This window comes from Heloderma suspectum, chromosome 4, assembly GCF_057233095.1.
Source record: "Heloderma suspectum isolate Gila_16-S chromosome 4, 16-S_ref, whole genome shotgun sequence".
Taxonomy (NCBI): Eukaryota; Metazoa; Chordata; class Lepidosauria; order Squamata; family Helodermatidae; genus Heloderma; species Heloderma suspectum.
In genome coordinates this window covers 298140381-298156722 of record NC_139461.1, presented here as the reverse complement: position 1 = coordinate 298156722, position 16342 = coordinate 298140381, and the positions used below count along the sequence as shown (strand labels likewise).

The 16342-nt window shown below is 45.4% G+C and overlaps 1 pseudogene; it reads right to left on the bottom strand.

Moving 5' to 3' along the window:
* Positions 1-897: 897 nt before the first annotated feature.
* LOC146348923 (cadherin-like protein 26) overlaps positions 898-16342 on the bottom strand; it is a 56838-nt pseudogene continuing 41393 nt past the window's right edge.

Here is a 16342-nt window from a genome sequence, read left to right as displayed (position 1 = left end):
GTGTGCTTTAACTGTTTTCCTCAAGTATTTCAGGTCAAATATTTGTGTAGTATCCAGACCAAAATAATAATAACAACATGGGCCACCTTTTTTAGCTTTGCTTACTAAATAAAAGTAAAATAAATGTGCTAAATTAGATCTCTCTAGGGCAGGAGGGGGCAACTTGTGGCCCTCCAGATATTTTGGCCTACAGTTGTCATCAGCCCTAGTCAGCATAGCCAATGGAGTGGGATGATGGGAGTTCTAGGCCTAAAACTTCTCAAGAGACACATGTTGCCTTCAGAACATTTTATGATGCAAAGGACCCTAGTTTGAACTGAGAAATGTTCTGATACAAACTGAAAATTTTCGAGTGCATATTACCATGTGGAAATCAACATAATTTGATTCAATTCACCATTTTCCAAAAAACCAACATCACTGATATTTAGTAAAGCATCATTAATAAAGCATCTTCTTCCTAAGGGTACCTTGCTTTTAGCTGAGTCTCTGCACAACAGGGGTATTTCCAGATGTGGCTTCTAGTTCGCAATTGCTTGCCTCATTCACAGAATTTTACATGGGGTCCATTTAACCCTCCCATGTTTTCCCACTGCTTCTTTATCTTTTGTTTTTTTCCTCCAGAAAAGCTCCATTGAGAAAGGAGATAGCTGCATAGTGCCTTTTGATTGGTAGCACTAGAAGCCATCCATCTGGAAGCATCCTAGAAGGGGGGTTGACAAAACCATTTCATAAGAAGTTGGGGCAGCATGTTCAGTATGGTGACCCGCCTTTGACAATAGCCACTCCAGAAAATCTACATGATAAGGCCGCAGCTCAGTGCCAGAGCACATGCTTCACTTTGCATACAATCCCAAATTTAATCCCCAGCCTCCTCAAATTAAAAAATAATCAAGGTTAATCAAGCGGATCTCTGCACAAAGCCCTGAGCCAGCACTCTGGCTCGCTGCAAGGCAGCTCCAAAATGAAATAACCAGCAAAGAAGTTAGCTGAAGAGACCTTTGGGTCTTGGGACCCCTCCTTGCACACAAGGGATCATATTCTTCAACAAGAAAATCCACACATCTGCACTGTGGGCATGTGCGTGGGTGGCATAGTTCATAGGAGTGTTTCCCACTAAACTATTGCTTTTCCTTGGTGAGGTGATGACCCGGTGAAAAAGATATACTAAATCAGCCCCACCCAAATGGTTATGGTATTCACACCATTACTATGAAGAAATAGCTTACACACAGCTCTGTGTGTGTGTGCATGTGTGTGGATGGACATGCACACGCAAACACACACAAAGTGAGAACTGGCTGAGGAGCATATTAAGAGAAAGGCTCTGCCAGTCTGTTTCTGTTATACAGAGCAGGACTGGTTAATAAGTCCTTTACCTGTGTCTCGGTTCTTACAGAGTCAGTAAGCACAGCCATGTTTGCTGGCCCTTCTGCATTTGTTCCAAGTAGGGATGCTGGAGAAATTCGAGACAGAGTAAAATGAGCTCTGATTTCTAAAAACCTGACCTGTGGAATCTGCTGCGGAGTGGCCCCTTCAGGCTGTATGGAGTCCATGGACTTCTGGATTTTTTTTTTTACTTTCCCAAAATGTACACATATTTATTCGTAGGGAAGTGCGCAAGTTTCTGCTGAGGAAAAGTTGAATGGAATGGGGGACAATTGGCTAAATCCTACATACTAAGATAAATGTAAATTGTTATGAACAATAATACATAATTATTTGCATATTTTTCCACATGACAAAATAAAAATGCATCCATCTGTGAGTGGCTGACAGTCCACGAAACACAGATGGAGTGGATTTTACACAGTGCATACATCCCTGGTTCAAAGTATGTATGTATGTATGTATGTATGTATGTATGTATGTATTTACAAGGCTTTATACCCTGCCTTTGGATGCTGAAAGACCCCAAAAGGTAGCTTACAAAGTGATTCATCTGCCAGCTTTAAAAACAGTTATAAAAACTGTACAAAAGATGACAACAGATTCTGCATGACTCTGGCTTGTTTGGGTAGGGACAAGCTAGAATCACCAGTTCAGACATCACGATAAACGGACGACAGACAGAGGGTCCATGGTTGGTTAGCCACTCCTGTCCTGCTAGCAAGAGGAGCCAGGAATTATCAGGTAGCATTTACCAGCACTCTTACTTAATCCCAATAAACCGGGATTTCCAGAATCATGGCTTATCATGATGTCTGAACCAGGCCTGCTCAGCAGAAGCATATTAACTTGCCTCAAAGGCTTTTGTAAATATCCAAGTTCAGTTTAGCAGGCCTTCTTCAGGAGGGCATTCCATAAACATGGAAACACAACTGAAAAGGCTGTACCAGATGTGTTCATTATCTGAAGGTGGGGGAACATGGAGCAGGCCTTCCAGTGTTGACCTGACTGTGTTGGGTAGACACATATGGGAAAAGGTCGATATCCTTAGGGATGGCAGAGAATTCCGCCACAGACTCCAATGAGGCAGGATTTTAAAGAAAGAATATCACAGATAATATGCAGTGCCCCTTTATTTAGGTATGTACAGGTAAGTCTCTTTATATATGCCCTCCACCAATTGCCTCACTGGAGTGGGCTTCCCCTTCTTCTCATCTGCATCTCTGCCCCTCTATCTCCAGCCATCACCATCTTTCTCTCACCCCTCCTGCCTGCAGAGCCCTTTAAAAAACCCTTTCTATCAAACATCTTCTATTTAATTTCCTGAGGCCTATCTATGATCTCCAGTAGCATTGCCTCCTTTTATTGGATCTGCTTCTCCAAGTCTCTATAATCTCAGGAAAGAAGGGCTGGGGAGGAGCCATGTCGACACCACAGCAGACAATGCTACTACCATGGCGATACTACAGCAGATGCAGCTACAGGAATCCTTTCGTGTTATGACCAGGCTGGTATTCCAAATATAATCATTTTAAATACCTGACTTCAGTGCTTGTTTCTTCTGCTTGTGGAGAAAAAATTGTCAAGCGATTGAATGGAAAAGGGCAGGCCACATCACGGTTGAGGGCAACTTACCAAAGTTCTCTCCCAGTTTCCAAAAATTGTTCATATTCCCCAAATCCACTCCTCGCTCGAACGTAAAGGGTCCTGCATTTATATGGGAGTCTTTATCTTCTGCTTTTATAATGAAAGGACCTTTTTCTTTTCCATTACAGACCACCAAAGATGGAGTAACTAACACTGGAGCATTGTCATTAAGGTCAGACAGGTGAAGTTGGATGGTGCCTGTGCCAGTCAGTGGTGGAACACCTAATGGCAAAACACAGCATTTTGCTTTAACAGAAGAACTGCCAGAACAGGAAAGAACCTTCCAGATAAGAGATGGATTTCACCCATGGGCTTTAGGCATGTGACCTCCTCAACAGTCACTTTCCGCACCATTGTGCTCCAGAGGCCACATGTGTTGTCAATTTCAGTCATCATACACTATTCAAGCTGGACCTGTGTTGCAAGCTCCCAAGGGATGGACACATAGTAAGTCAGAGTTCATATGGGGGTCAAGAGGGGATTTGGGAAGCATTTTCTAAGACAGCTTCTCAACATATTGTTTTACATGATGGGAGAATGCCTTTGCTCTTTTTCTTTTTGTGACCAGAGGTATTGAAAACTTATACTAGTTATACTAGAGTTATATATACTGAGCTGTGCCTAGGTTGCATGATTAGTATCCCTGACAAAAATCAAACACCAGTCAACTCAGAAGTCTCATCAAATCCCTCCCCATTCCAAAATTACCCACAATTCAGCCATCACATTTCTACTCAGAAGTAAGCCCCACCAATTTCAATGGAGCTGACTGCCAGGTAATTGTGCATTCCAAAATCCAAGACAAAATTCAACCTCAGGTCTACTCAGAAGTATGCCCCATCCAACTGCAAAGCAAACTCAAAATGTTAATACCTGCTGCCCCCACATACAGATATCATTGAGTTTTACCAAGGTTTAGTCATGACCAAGTGGAACCTTCAGCAGGGAGACCTTTAGCTGTGACTAAGCAGGAGGCTATGAAGATGAAGCACCAGTTCTAGAAAGTGATGAAAAACCCGGAGGAGCTTGGAAGAGCAGCAGCAGCTCTGGAAAGTAGCAAAGTTACGAAAAGCCCCAAAGATTTCCAAATGCGATGGGGTGGGGAAGACCAAAGTCTTCAGAAGACCATTGTAATGCTCCAGAAATATGGAACAAGGACAGGAAACGGCCAATAAATTTTCAGAACACTTTGGAGTTGCACAGAATGCTTATTTCTTTGTTTATTTATTACATTTATATTCTGCCTTTTCCTGCAAGAAGCCCAAAGCTGCATACATGGTTCTCCTCTCCATTTTATCCTCACAACAACTCTTTGAGGTAGGTTGTTGTAGGTGGCTTGATTCAAACAGGGCTTTTTTGTGTCAGCAGGTCTTTTGGGTTGGGTGCTGTTTTCATTCTGTTAGTACTGTGTTTTTATTGTATTTTAATGCATGGTTTTATTGTTGTTTTAATCAAACTTTATTTATGATTGTAAACCACCTTGAGTGACATTCTTCTGGGTAGAAAGGCAGGATAGAAATCAAATAAATAAATAAATAAGTTAGGCTGATAGTGACTGGCCCAGTATCACCCAGTGAGTTTGATGGCTGAGTGGGAAGTAGAACTCCAGTCTCCCCAGTCCAACACTCTAACCAGAACACCACACTGGCTCTCAGAACATTGGATGCAAGGGAGAAAAAATAGGTGAGCAGTGATTGAAAAATGTGGGGCATGGTAGGGGAAAGGAGCATGCCCAGGATGGAGGGCTCCCTGGGCTAGTTTGGGAAACATTGTAGTCCATATTAGACTCATGGGTTGGATGTTCCCCATCACTGATTGAGAGAAACACTGTGCATTCAGTATTCCAATTTTACCCAGCTTTCCATCATTTACCACCACCAAGGTAGGAAGTCTTGATAATGATGCAGAACAAATGGTTTTCCAGACTGGGTTCCCTTAGGAAGGGAATCATTAGGATAATGATGATAATCATTTCTCACAGGCAATATGCCCAGAAACAAACAGAAACAGAAATATTCCATCGAAGCATTTATTTCAGTAGCAATAAGCACATTTACTTGGAAGCAAATCCCATTGAAATCAAGGGGACTAACATAGCAGTAAGCACGATTAGGATCCGAACATCAATTGAAAGCAATATATGTGCAGGAAAATGTTCAAAAAGCAATTCTGACATAAGTTTACTTACCAAAAATAAGTAAATACAAAAATTCAGGACATGAGTTGTTCTTTTAACATAGAAATTACAGCTAGACTTAAAGGGCAAAACTATGAATGTTTTGTTTGAAATGAAATCGCATGAATTTCAATAGGATGTACTTCCAAGTGTGCCTGTACAGGATTGCAGGCTTTATTATTTTAGAAGAGAGAAAGTAGTACTGAGTTTGAAAACATTATTGATTTGTTAGTAAGCAATAAAACTATTTTTGATGAAAAAGTTCAAAACTGAAAAGTTCTAATTTCAAATCCTGAAGTCTTTTATATGTACAATGCATTAATTTTAATACAATGAAGCCTTTGCAACATATAAATAAAGCAACAAAATACCACGGCATGTCCATTATTGCTGTACAACTATATCCCATCTTATCCAATCCCAAGAGAATACTACTACATTGAGGAAGCATGTAAAGGAAAGCACTTCAGAAGGGAGCCCACATATTATCCAAAAAAGGCTAGTTTTGAAGTTGCACCAAATTTGGATCCGTGGGAAGTTTTGTTTCAGCTTGATTTTTTCCATCCCTACCACAGTTTTCAAGGGTGCCCAGTAGGGATGTACGAAAGTCCCTTACCTGAACCTGTTAGATAAAAATAGTCCTTGCTTTCGGTTTAGAAGGAAAGGATGCCAGGCAGGCAGCAGTGGATCCAACACTATTTTATTGAAACGTTTTGCAAAACGGGTGCAGAGCAGTCTGGACCTCGAGACACGTGTGCAAAAGCCTTTTATACCATATTGCTTCTATTGTTCTTACTAGTAACCAATGAAACAGTTAGTACATCGGCTCACCAAGTCAATAGCCAATAAACAGTTAGTATCAGCTTACCAAACTGTTAGTCATGAGCACGTCAGTATGATTTTCTTTTTGCTCTGCCTACATTTTTCGCCACTCGGGCTTTTATGTAACTTGAGACGCCAACAGTTACGGAGTCTCTTTTTCTAACAATTCCCTCCTTTAAGTCATTATTCATGTCTTAAAGCGTTTAAAACGGAGCCTCTTTATTGGTACAATAAAGCAAGAGCATCTGTTTTGACAGCGGTTTTTATCAGTCGCTGGGATAAGCTTTTAACACAGGGGATAATGCAACAACTAAATAACACTATAACTTTTATCATCACTACAAGCGAAATAAGGATTGAGGCTGCTAGGTGTTTCCATTTTTCAAACCATTTCTCTGACCAGGCAGTCACGGGGTTGTTAATCTTTGAATTCTTGGCTAATTCTTCAGACAAGGCGGTGAGGCCCTGCAAAGCCCTTGTTACCGTGCCATCTGGGGCAGTGTTGTTAGGGATGAAGGTGCAACACTGTCTACCTAGCATGACACAAACCCCTCCTTTTTCTGCTAACATATTAAGAACACGCTGATTTTTCCAAGCCATTTGGCTGGTGGCATTTAGTTGCTCAGCCAATCTCTTTATAGCATCACGGGTATAGTTTATTGAGAGTCTGGCACTTTTTCTTTCCCCATGCGTTAGGGTGCTGGAACAAACGGATCACACAGGTGAGGAGGGAAGGAGTGTCCCATCTCAGTGGAAAGGGCAGCACCTTTGCTACAGATCTCCCTGTGGCACAAACAAAACAGTCAGACTTATTTAAAGACTTGGCTGTATACTTTATCCACTCTAACCACACATTATCAGTTTCCTCTGTTATTGGGATCTCTAACTTGGTTCTCCAGGGACACCTCTCTTTCTCAGGGATCTGTACCAGAAGTGGTCTGAGGGCTGTAGGTGTGACATTTTGGGGTTTTATCTTAAAGCTGTCAAGCCCAAGTCTTTGAGGTATCACCATTTATGTTAATATTTTTTTGACTAACATTACCAACACCACCCACAATACTTGCTTCATATTACAAGTTTTTTGTAATTCGATCACGAGCTTCTCTCAGATGTTGTGACTTGTATATTACAGGTGATTGTGGCTCCTGGATGGCTTCTTCGCCTGTGTCCCTGGCAGCTTCCGGAGGGGTGCCAGGGAGCAGAGGACTGTTGCCCGTGTCCTTCTGTTCTTTCCAGGTGACAGAAGGAAGCAAGGGTCGCCTAAATGGCTTTATCTAGCTGCAATGTGTCCATTTGCTAGAACCCACAAGCTTTACACACGAGTGGCTGGTTGGTCTTACCAAATAAGGCCCCTCCCACCCTTCCTTTAAAGCTTCTTTATTCTACCTTTTCAGCAACACCTCGTCTCCCGTCTGGAAGAGATGGATAGGTGCATCTAACGGCAGTCTCTGTAACGGAACGGAATAAGCTCGTAGCTGTGAAAGAACAGACTGTAGAGAAGTCAACTGATCTCTTAGCATCTGATCACCCACCTCCCACTTGACTTCCTCCCTCTTTCTGCAGTGTACCCGAGGCGGGAACCCAAACATCAGTTCGAAGGGGGACAATTTTATGTCCTTTCTTGGCATCCTTCGAAGCTTCGTTAAAGCTAGTGGCAGAGCCTCAACCTAAGTGAGCTTCACCCCTTGTTGGAGTTTGGTTAAAGTCTCCTTGAGGCTCTGATTGATTCTTTCAACCTGTCCACTTGCCTGGGGCCTCCAGGGGCAATGTAAATGCCACTCTACTCCCAGAGCTTGTGCCATCCCCCGTGTAATAACTGAGGTGAAATGTGAGCCCTGATCGGACTCTATAACTTCGGGCAGGGAGAACCGGGGCACCACCTCCTGTAACAATTTAGCAACAACAGTTTTAGCTTGGCAGTTTCTACATGGAAACGCCTCTACTCACCCTGTCATTTGTCATACTATTACAAGCAAATACCTGTAACCCCTACATGGTGGCATCTCAGCAAAATCAATTTGCACCCTCTGGAAAGGATAGTAGGCCTATGGTCGCCCTCCTTTTGGAGGAGGGGGTGCCCTGGGAGGGTTGGTCTTCTGGCAGACTTTATAGGTTGCGGCCAGTCGGTGGGCACATACAGTTATGCTAGGGGAGACAAACAGCCTCTTGCAATAGTCAATCATGGCTGATGCTCCAGGGTGTCTAAGAGAATGGTGAACTTGTTTTAGAACAACCCTCTGCAGGCTCTGTGGAAGAAGCAGTCTTCCATCTGTCATCTGGATCCATCTGTCGTCGCAGGGACTTATTCTGTGTTCTTGTGCCATCTGTAACTCAGCAGGGGAGTATGTGGGGCGCTCTTTTCTTTTGGGTAGAATGAGGAATGTTCCTTGGATTCCCTCTTTGGCTGCTCTTTTTGCGGCCTCATCTGCCTTCTGGTTTCCCTGTCTCCATTTTTCCTCTTTTTCTTTCCCATGGGCTCGGACGTGGACAACAGCTACTTGTGAGGGTAGCTGGAGGGCATCTAGAAGATCCACTATTAGGCCGCCATTAGCCACTGGAGGCCTGTTTGCTGTAAGGAATCCCTTCTCTTTCTACAGTTGCCCATGAGCATGCACAACGGCGAAGGCATTTTTGCTATCGGTATACTCGCTTCCTTTTGCTTGCCTGCAGGGCTCTTGTTAAGGCTACCAACTTAGCGGATTGGGCGGAGAAATGAGGAGGCAACCTTTCTTTGTGCACATTTTTGTCTAGAGGGCCGCTCTTGTGTAGCTCCTTCTATCTAGCATATAGCTAGACCCATCTACAAACAGATCTCTGGCTCCCTCTATTGGTTCATCCTCAAGGTCCGGTCGGCCTTTGGTGTCTAGGTCTAATACTTCAAGGCAGTCATGATCTGGGAGTCCTGATCCATTTGTGCCCAGTAATGTTGGCAGTAGTGTGGCGATATTAAAGCTAGAGCAAGCCTTAAAAGTGAGGTTTTCGTTTGTTAGTAAACCTATTTCATATCGGGAATGCCGGGCTGGGTTGAGAAATTTGCTTCCTCCTCCTGATCTCAAAATTTGCGGCACTCTTGTTGTTGTTCAGTCGTTCAGTCGTGTCCGACTCTTTGTGACCCCATGGACCATAGCACGCCAGGCCTTCCTGTCCTGCGCTCTCTCCCGGAGCGTGCTCAAGTTCATGTTCACTGCATCGGTGATGCTATCTAGCCATCTCATCCTCTGTCGTCCCCTTCTCCTTTTGCCTTCAGTCTTTCCCAGCATCAGGGTCTTTTCCAGGGAGTTTTCTCTTTGCATTAGGTGGCCAAAATATTTGAGCTTCAGCTTCAGTATCTGTCCTTCCAATGAGCAGTCAGGGTTGATTTCCTTTAGGATTGACTGATTTGACCTCCTTGCAGTCCAGGGGACTCGTAAGAGTCTTCTCCAGCACCACAGTTCGAAAGCATCAATTCTTCGGCGCTCAGCCTTCCTTATAGTCCAGCTCTCACAGCCATACGTTGCTACTGGGAAAACCACAGCTTTGATTAGACGGACCTTTGTCGGCAAGGTGATGTCTCTGCTTCTTACTATGCTGTCTAGGTTTGCCATAGCTTTCCTCCCAAGGAGCAAGCGTCTTTTCAATGGGTCCTCCCATTGTCATTCTCTCGGCTTTGGTACAGATCAGAGCTGCTGCCGCTACTGCTCTTAGGCAACTTGGCCATCTTCATGCTACGACATCTAGGACTTTGGAATAATATCCCACTGGTCTCTAAGAGGGCCTTTTTCGCTGGCAAAGCACTCTTCAAGCTATGCCCTTATTTTCATGCACATAAAGTCTAAATGGCCGGCTGGGATTTGGTATGGCCAGTGCGGGTGGTGACACAAGAGCAGCTTTAAGACTGAGGAAAGACTTATTTATTCTTTCTGCAGCGCCTCATACAGCGGCTGCGCTGTTTCCCCATAGTTTGCTATCCATAGTCGGCAGAATCCGGTCAACCCCAGGTAGGCCTTCAATTCGTGGGGGGACTTAGGGACAGGAGTGTCACGGATGACTTCGACTCTTTCTTGCCCTAGGCTCCGAGTCCCTTTAGTTAAGTGGTGGCCTAGGAATTTTACAGTTGGTTGGGCCAACTGTACTTTTTCTTTTGACACTTTATAACCCCCCTAGATGGTTGACTCTGTTTTCTATTAGGCTCTAGTCTTCAGTGGCCTCTGCGGTGGATTTTTCTGCAACCTTTAAAAGGGCCATTTGGTAGTTACTACTCTGCTGTTTAGGGAGCCGTATCTCCATCCTTCCGTCAGGAGTAAAAGCAATCTCAATTTGGAGTTTAGTCAATGAGTCCCTCCCTAGCAATGCCACCAGACAGGAGGGGGTACAGACAAATGCATGTTCTAGGTGTGTTTTTCCAACCTTGGTGAACAGGGGACGAGAGAGGGGCACTTGGGTTGCCCTTCCCTCGACCCCCATTATGGTGGTGAACCCCCCCACCTCCCGTTGGGGGCTCACTGAGGGGGAGGACGGACGGGGCGGCCCCTGTGTCTACAAGGGCTTTGTAGGAGCGGCCCCCAACCTTTATTTTGACCATGGGGTCCCGTCTTGCCTCAGAGATGGCTAAGAGGGGGCCGGGCCCCGGTCTGTCTTAATCTTTTTCCTGTTCATACAGAACTTTCTGCGCTCCTCCCGTATTTTCCCCTCTCTCTTTCTGCTTCAAAGCCTCACAGTCACGCTTCTAGTGTCCCATTTTCTTACAAAAGGCACATTGATCTTTCCCCAGGGGAGATCCTTTCCTTCCCCCTTTCCTCCCCTTTCTAGCTCCCTCTTTGTCAGGTTTAAGAACCGCAGCAAGGAGCTTGGCCTGCTTCTTGTCTTTTTCTTTTTCTTTTCCTTCTTTTTCTTTTTCTCGCCTCTCATAAACCTTTTGAGCTACTTCAACTAAAACTCCTAGGTCAGCTGCCAAGCCTCTTTCAACTTTTTGCAACTTTTTTCTGATGTCTTGGCAGCTATTTCCCACGAACTGAGTCGTGAGGATCCTTAAATTATTTGGATCATTCAAGTCAATGTCAGTATATTTGGTGAAGGCTTCCCTTAGCTTTCGGAGGAACACAGCAGGAGGCTCGTTTTTGTCTTGTTTTAAAGTCAGAACTTTTTGCAAATTGGGGGCCCTCTGCGCAGCTTGTCTCATGCCTGCTAAAATGAGCCAAAAATACGGCATGCCTCTGCCTTTGTGCAGCGGTGGCTAGTCTCTGATCAGGCTGTCTTAAAGGCAACACTGCTGCTATCTGATCTTCGGTCACAAGGGGGAGCTCCTCCCTAAGCTTGGCGCGCGCCGGCAAGAATAATCGGTTTCTGACTAAGGAAACAAGTGTTTAATAACATCTGTGTGTCGTCTCAGGTAGGATTGTGTGTGAGCCTCACATTTTCTATTAAGGACAACAATGGACTGGGGTCCTCCTCAAAGGAGGGGTTAAATTGTTTCCAATTTTACAAGTCAGATGTCGTGAATGGGACATAAACAAACAACGTCCGTTGAGGATATTGGGCGGTAGGGTCGGGGACCTCTCTAATAGGGAAGTTCAATTTTTTCTTAGTTATCACAGGGAGGGCCAAGGACATACATTTAATTACCCATGGGGCGGGCCTGCCGCCGAGGGGTGCACAAGTTGCCCACGAATCAATATAAGGGAACCGGTCCCAACTTCCCCTCTGTGCTACTGTAGTTCGCACATCAGATACCAAGGTTGGGTCAAAAGACCCCTCAGGTGGCCATTTGGGTTCTAATACTGGCCATTCCCGAGTGCAAAAAAAAGACAAGACGATCCTTTGTCATCTTAGTTCTATAATCTTGCTTAAAACGTGACCAATTGCGCAAACAACACTCCAAGGGCGTATGGGACTTCTTCGCAGACTTAGATTGGGACCCGCCCATGACGGTGGGAATTTCAGTCAGCAATTCTTGCGCTTCGCCCTCCTCTGACCTAGCCCGTCTCCGAGGTAAGGAAATGCAGATCAGGGCTCCCCACTCGCTTCGCCCGTAGGCGTCTCACACAAGCACAAACACACCACCGTCCCGCGTTTATCCCCTAATGTAAGCTGTTTCACTTACCCCAAAAGCCTCTTCTGTCCCGCCCGCAGCTGCGTCCAGCTGCTTATTGATCCACTGCCGGTGCCTAAAAGGAGTGATCACGTCTCCCTCTTCCTCTGGCGTTGGTCCCCGAGCGCCTCGGCCGCCGCCATCGTGAGGAGAAGGCAGTGTAAACAACCGCCTGTGGCCACTTCTCCTCCGTGGCCCCTCGGCTCAGCGCAAAGGGGACGCGCCCTGAAGCAGGATCCGAGTCACGGCACCAAATTGTTAGATAAAAATAGTCCTTGCTTTCGGTTTAGAAGGAAAGGATGCCAGGCAGGCAGCAGTGGATCCAACACTATTTTATTGAAACGTTTTGCAAAACGGGTGCAGAGCAGTCTGGACCTCGAGACACGTGTGCAAAAGCCTTTTATACCATATTGCTTCTATTGTTCTTACTAGTAACCAATGAAACAGTTAGTACATCGGCTCACCAAGTCAATAGCCAATAAACAGTTAGTATCAGCTTACCAAACTGTTAGTCATGAGCACGTCAGTATGATTTTCTTTTTGCTCTGCCTACATTTTTCGCCACTCGGGCTTTTATGTAACTTGAGACGCCAACAGTTACGGAGTCTCTTTTTCTAACAAACCCAAAACTTGATTCGTGGGGGGGGAGGCGTTCCGTCCCTCCCCCTGAAATTCTGGCCAGGGGAGAGGTGCCCCGTCCCTCCCCCCTGAAATTCTGGCAGGGGGGGAGCACCCCATCCCTCCCGCCGCGAATCCTGGCTGGCCGGGACGCAAATGGCGGTGGCTGTAGCCGCCGCCGTTTGCGTCCCTGCAGTCAGCTGTGATAGGCTACGTAAATGTTTACGTAGCCTATCACGGCTGAGTGTGGGGGGGGAAATGTGCGTACGCAAATGGCGGCGCCCATGGGCGTCGCCATTTGCGTACGCACAGTGTTTTTTGTTTTTGCTTTTTCACTCAGCCGTGATAGGCTAAGTAAACATTTACGTAGCCTATCACGGTGTTTTTTAAAAAATCTAGCCGTACTAGGCTACGTAAATCTTTACGTAGGCTATCACGTTGTTTTGGGGTTTTTTTACTTGGAAATGGCAGCAGCGGCAGCCGGTTGGAAGACTGGCCGCCGCCGCAGCCGCCGCCGCCGAACCGCCGCCAGAGCCGCCACCGCCAGGGACATTCGCACAAGGTAAGTCCCATCCCGGGGGGGGGGGGCAGACCGTTTCGCCACCAATTTTGGGGGGCTGAATGCGCTGGCATTCGGCCTCCCTGAGATTCGTGGTGAAATTCTCTGACATCCCTAGTGCCCAGAGACAGGCAAGCAGGGGATTCTCATTCTTTGCTGCTTGACAAGGTACTTACCATTATCAATGGCATGCATTACAATAGTGTAGACATCAGCACCCATATAGGGAGATTCTCTATCAAGTGTTTTCAAAGTGGTCACATTTCCAGAGTTTTTATCAACAGTCACCCAGCCACCCGGGTCAGAAGCTACTCTGTATCTTAATGAACAAATGAAATGTTTTAAAAATTAGTGTTAACTTAAAACATCCTAAACAGCTAAGTATAGCAGATATGGTTTGTTTACCAACCCTCAACAATACTGGAAACTAAATGTCATAGAGATAAAATAGCCATGGAAAGAGAAAGCAAGTGGAGCTTGCTGTCAAACTGGCCCATAAAGCAACCACAAAGCACCTGATAGTAGGGATGGACAAAAGTCACTTACCTGATCCCGAAGCTTGCCCCGTCCCTCCCCGCCGAAATTCTGGCTGGGGGGGAGGTGCCCCATCCCTCCCCGCCAAAATTCTGGCTGGGGGGGGAGCACCCCGTCTCTCTGGCCGCGAATCCTGTTGTCCTGCTGGGACGCAAATGGCGGCGGCCGTAGCCGCCACCGTTTGCGTCCCTGGCCTGCAGTCAGGCATGATAGGCTACGTAAATGTTTACATAGCCTATCACGGCAAATAGCATTGCCCTTATTTTCACCATAGTCTACGTAAATATTTACGTAGACTACCCGTGCCAAAATAAGGAACACAACTGGCGGCGCCCATGTGCGCCGCCATTTGCGTACGCGCTTGTTTTTTTTTCTTTTCAAAGTCAGCCGTGATAGGCTACGTAAACATTTACATAGCCTATCACGGTGTTTTTTGAAAATCTAGCCATGATAGGCTACATAAATCTTTACGTAGCCTATCACGTTTGTTGTTTGTTTGGGGTTTTTTACTTGGAAATGGTGGTGCCAGCAGCCGGTCAGAAGACCGGCCACCGCCGCCGCCGCTGAACCACCGCCGGGAGCTGCCGCCGCTGCGAGGGACATTCGCCAAAGGTAAGTCCCATCCCGGGGGGGGCGGGGGGCAGACTGTTTCTCCACCAATTTCGGGGGGCCAAATGCATTGGCATTAGGCCTCCTGGAGATTCGTGGAGAAATTCTCTGACATCCCTACCTGATAGAAACTGGACATCTCTCTATGATGTCCAATGAGTTTCTGTATCACCAGCCTCAAGTTGAATCTATGCCACTGGCAGCCTCTGGGATCAATTTCCAGTTTAGTCTGGCTTTCCCATATTACCCTGTCTTACCCAGAGTTTAATTCGTGCCGGAACTCCAACCCTGCATTGGTTTTCAGTGCTAGATGTCACCTCTGAAACATACGAAGAACAGATGAATGTCTCTGAGCAGGTGAAGAGCACATTCACCTTAGTACTGTGTAACTACAGGAATTTGGTTCTGCCATGTCAAGGATTAGGGGAGGGGATTCGAAACTAGAAAATAGTGTTTCCATTACAATTCACAGCTTCATTTTTTTAGGAAACTTCAACATTGGCCTTATCTTCTGCCCAAGATTAACCTGATAAGCCTAAGGTAGGCAGAGGCAGGGTTACTCTACTCCACTGATTTATCTGGCTGATAAAGGATCAGGCACGCATGAATTTGGTTTGAAGAATGTTGTGAAAAGGGAATTGTGTTATTTATGTACAATTTGTTTCAGTGTTTTAAACTAAAGGTAAGAGTCTGGCACTGCTGTCTGAGCAATGGATTCTTGATTAGGATTCTTGATCCACTACAGAATGTACTTCAAGCCTAATTTGCATATTCCTACCTATTAGAGTGAGTGGGACGAGCAACCCATCCAAGGACAGCCTCCTCTACTGCAGGAAAAGAAGCCATATTCTGGTTACTCATGGAGTAAGAAAACAGGAGGTGAGCATCCAAGGTAAATCACAAAGAAGAGAAACAGGTTCTCAGGATGCAAAAACATGTGTTTTTTTTATTGTAGGAAGCCCAATACATTTCAGCCTTTTTCTGATTTGGTACTGATTTGGTAATAAAAATTACCAAACAATTCATACTTTCTATAGAAAAACATCTGCAGAATTTTTGCAGCAAAAGATTGGCTCCTGTGTCAATCTACTGGTGACTGGAAAAGATGTTTCTCGAGTCTTATACTCTTTTGTCCATTTTCTTCTAGCTCTATCGGGTGTTTCCATGTCAAAGTGACTTTTAGACAGAAAATAAGGGGGGGGGGAGAGATCTTTCACGGCTGGCTGGCCAGTGGCTCATCTCTTATGCAGTAGTAAAATAATATATTGCAGGTCATAAAAGATGTTTTACTCACTGCTGCAAGCTGTTTTTAGTGAGCAGGAGCCTCTGGTTTATGCGGCCATTCTCATGCACACCTGGCCATCCCCCACCCCCCGCTTTCTATAAATTGGTGGCAAGTTGTTCCCCCTCCTTTCTCACTTCGAGATCTAAAAAGTGAACTTCCAGGGTGTTAGAATGAACATCATATCTGATGTTTTCATCCCTGGTATTTACCCACATTATGAATTGTTGAAGCTGCTCCCTGCCCCCTCTCCAAATGGTAAATATATCATCAATATACCTCAGCCATATCAAAGGTTTTGTTGTATATTGGCCCTCAGTTGAAAAAAGTTTTTTCATATTCTGCCATATATACGCTGGCCACTCCTGGGGCCATAGAGCAGCTCATGGCAACCCCCTTAATTTGCCAGGGCGTATACAACAACATACAACAAAACCATTGATATGGCTGAGGTATATTGATGATAATATTTACCATTTGGAAAGGGAGCAGGGAGGAGCTACAACAATTCATAATATGGGTAAATACCAGGGATGAAAACGTTGTCACATTCCTTCATCCTCTCCCTTCACAATCAAAACACTCTGAGATACCAGGCTTCAGGCTCACTGCTTTATTAGTTAACAACCAGGTTCTTTA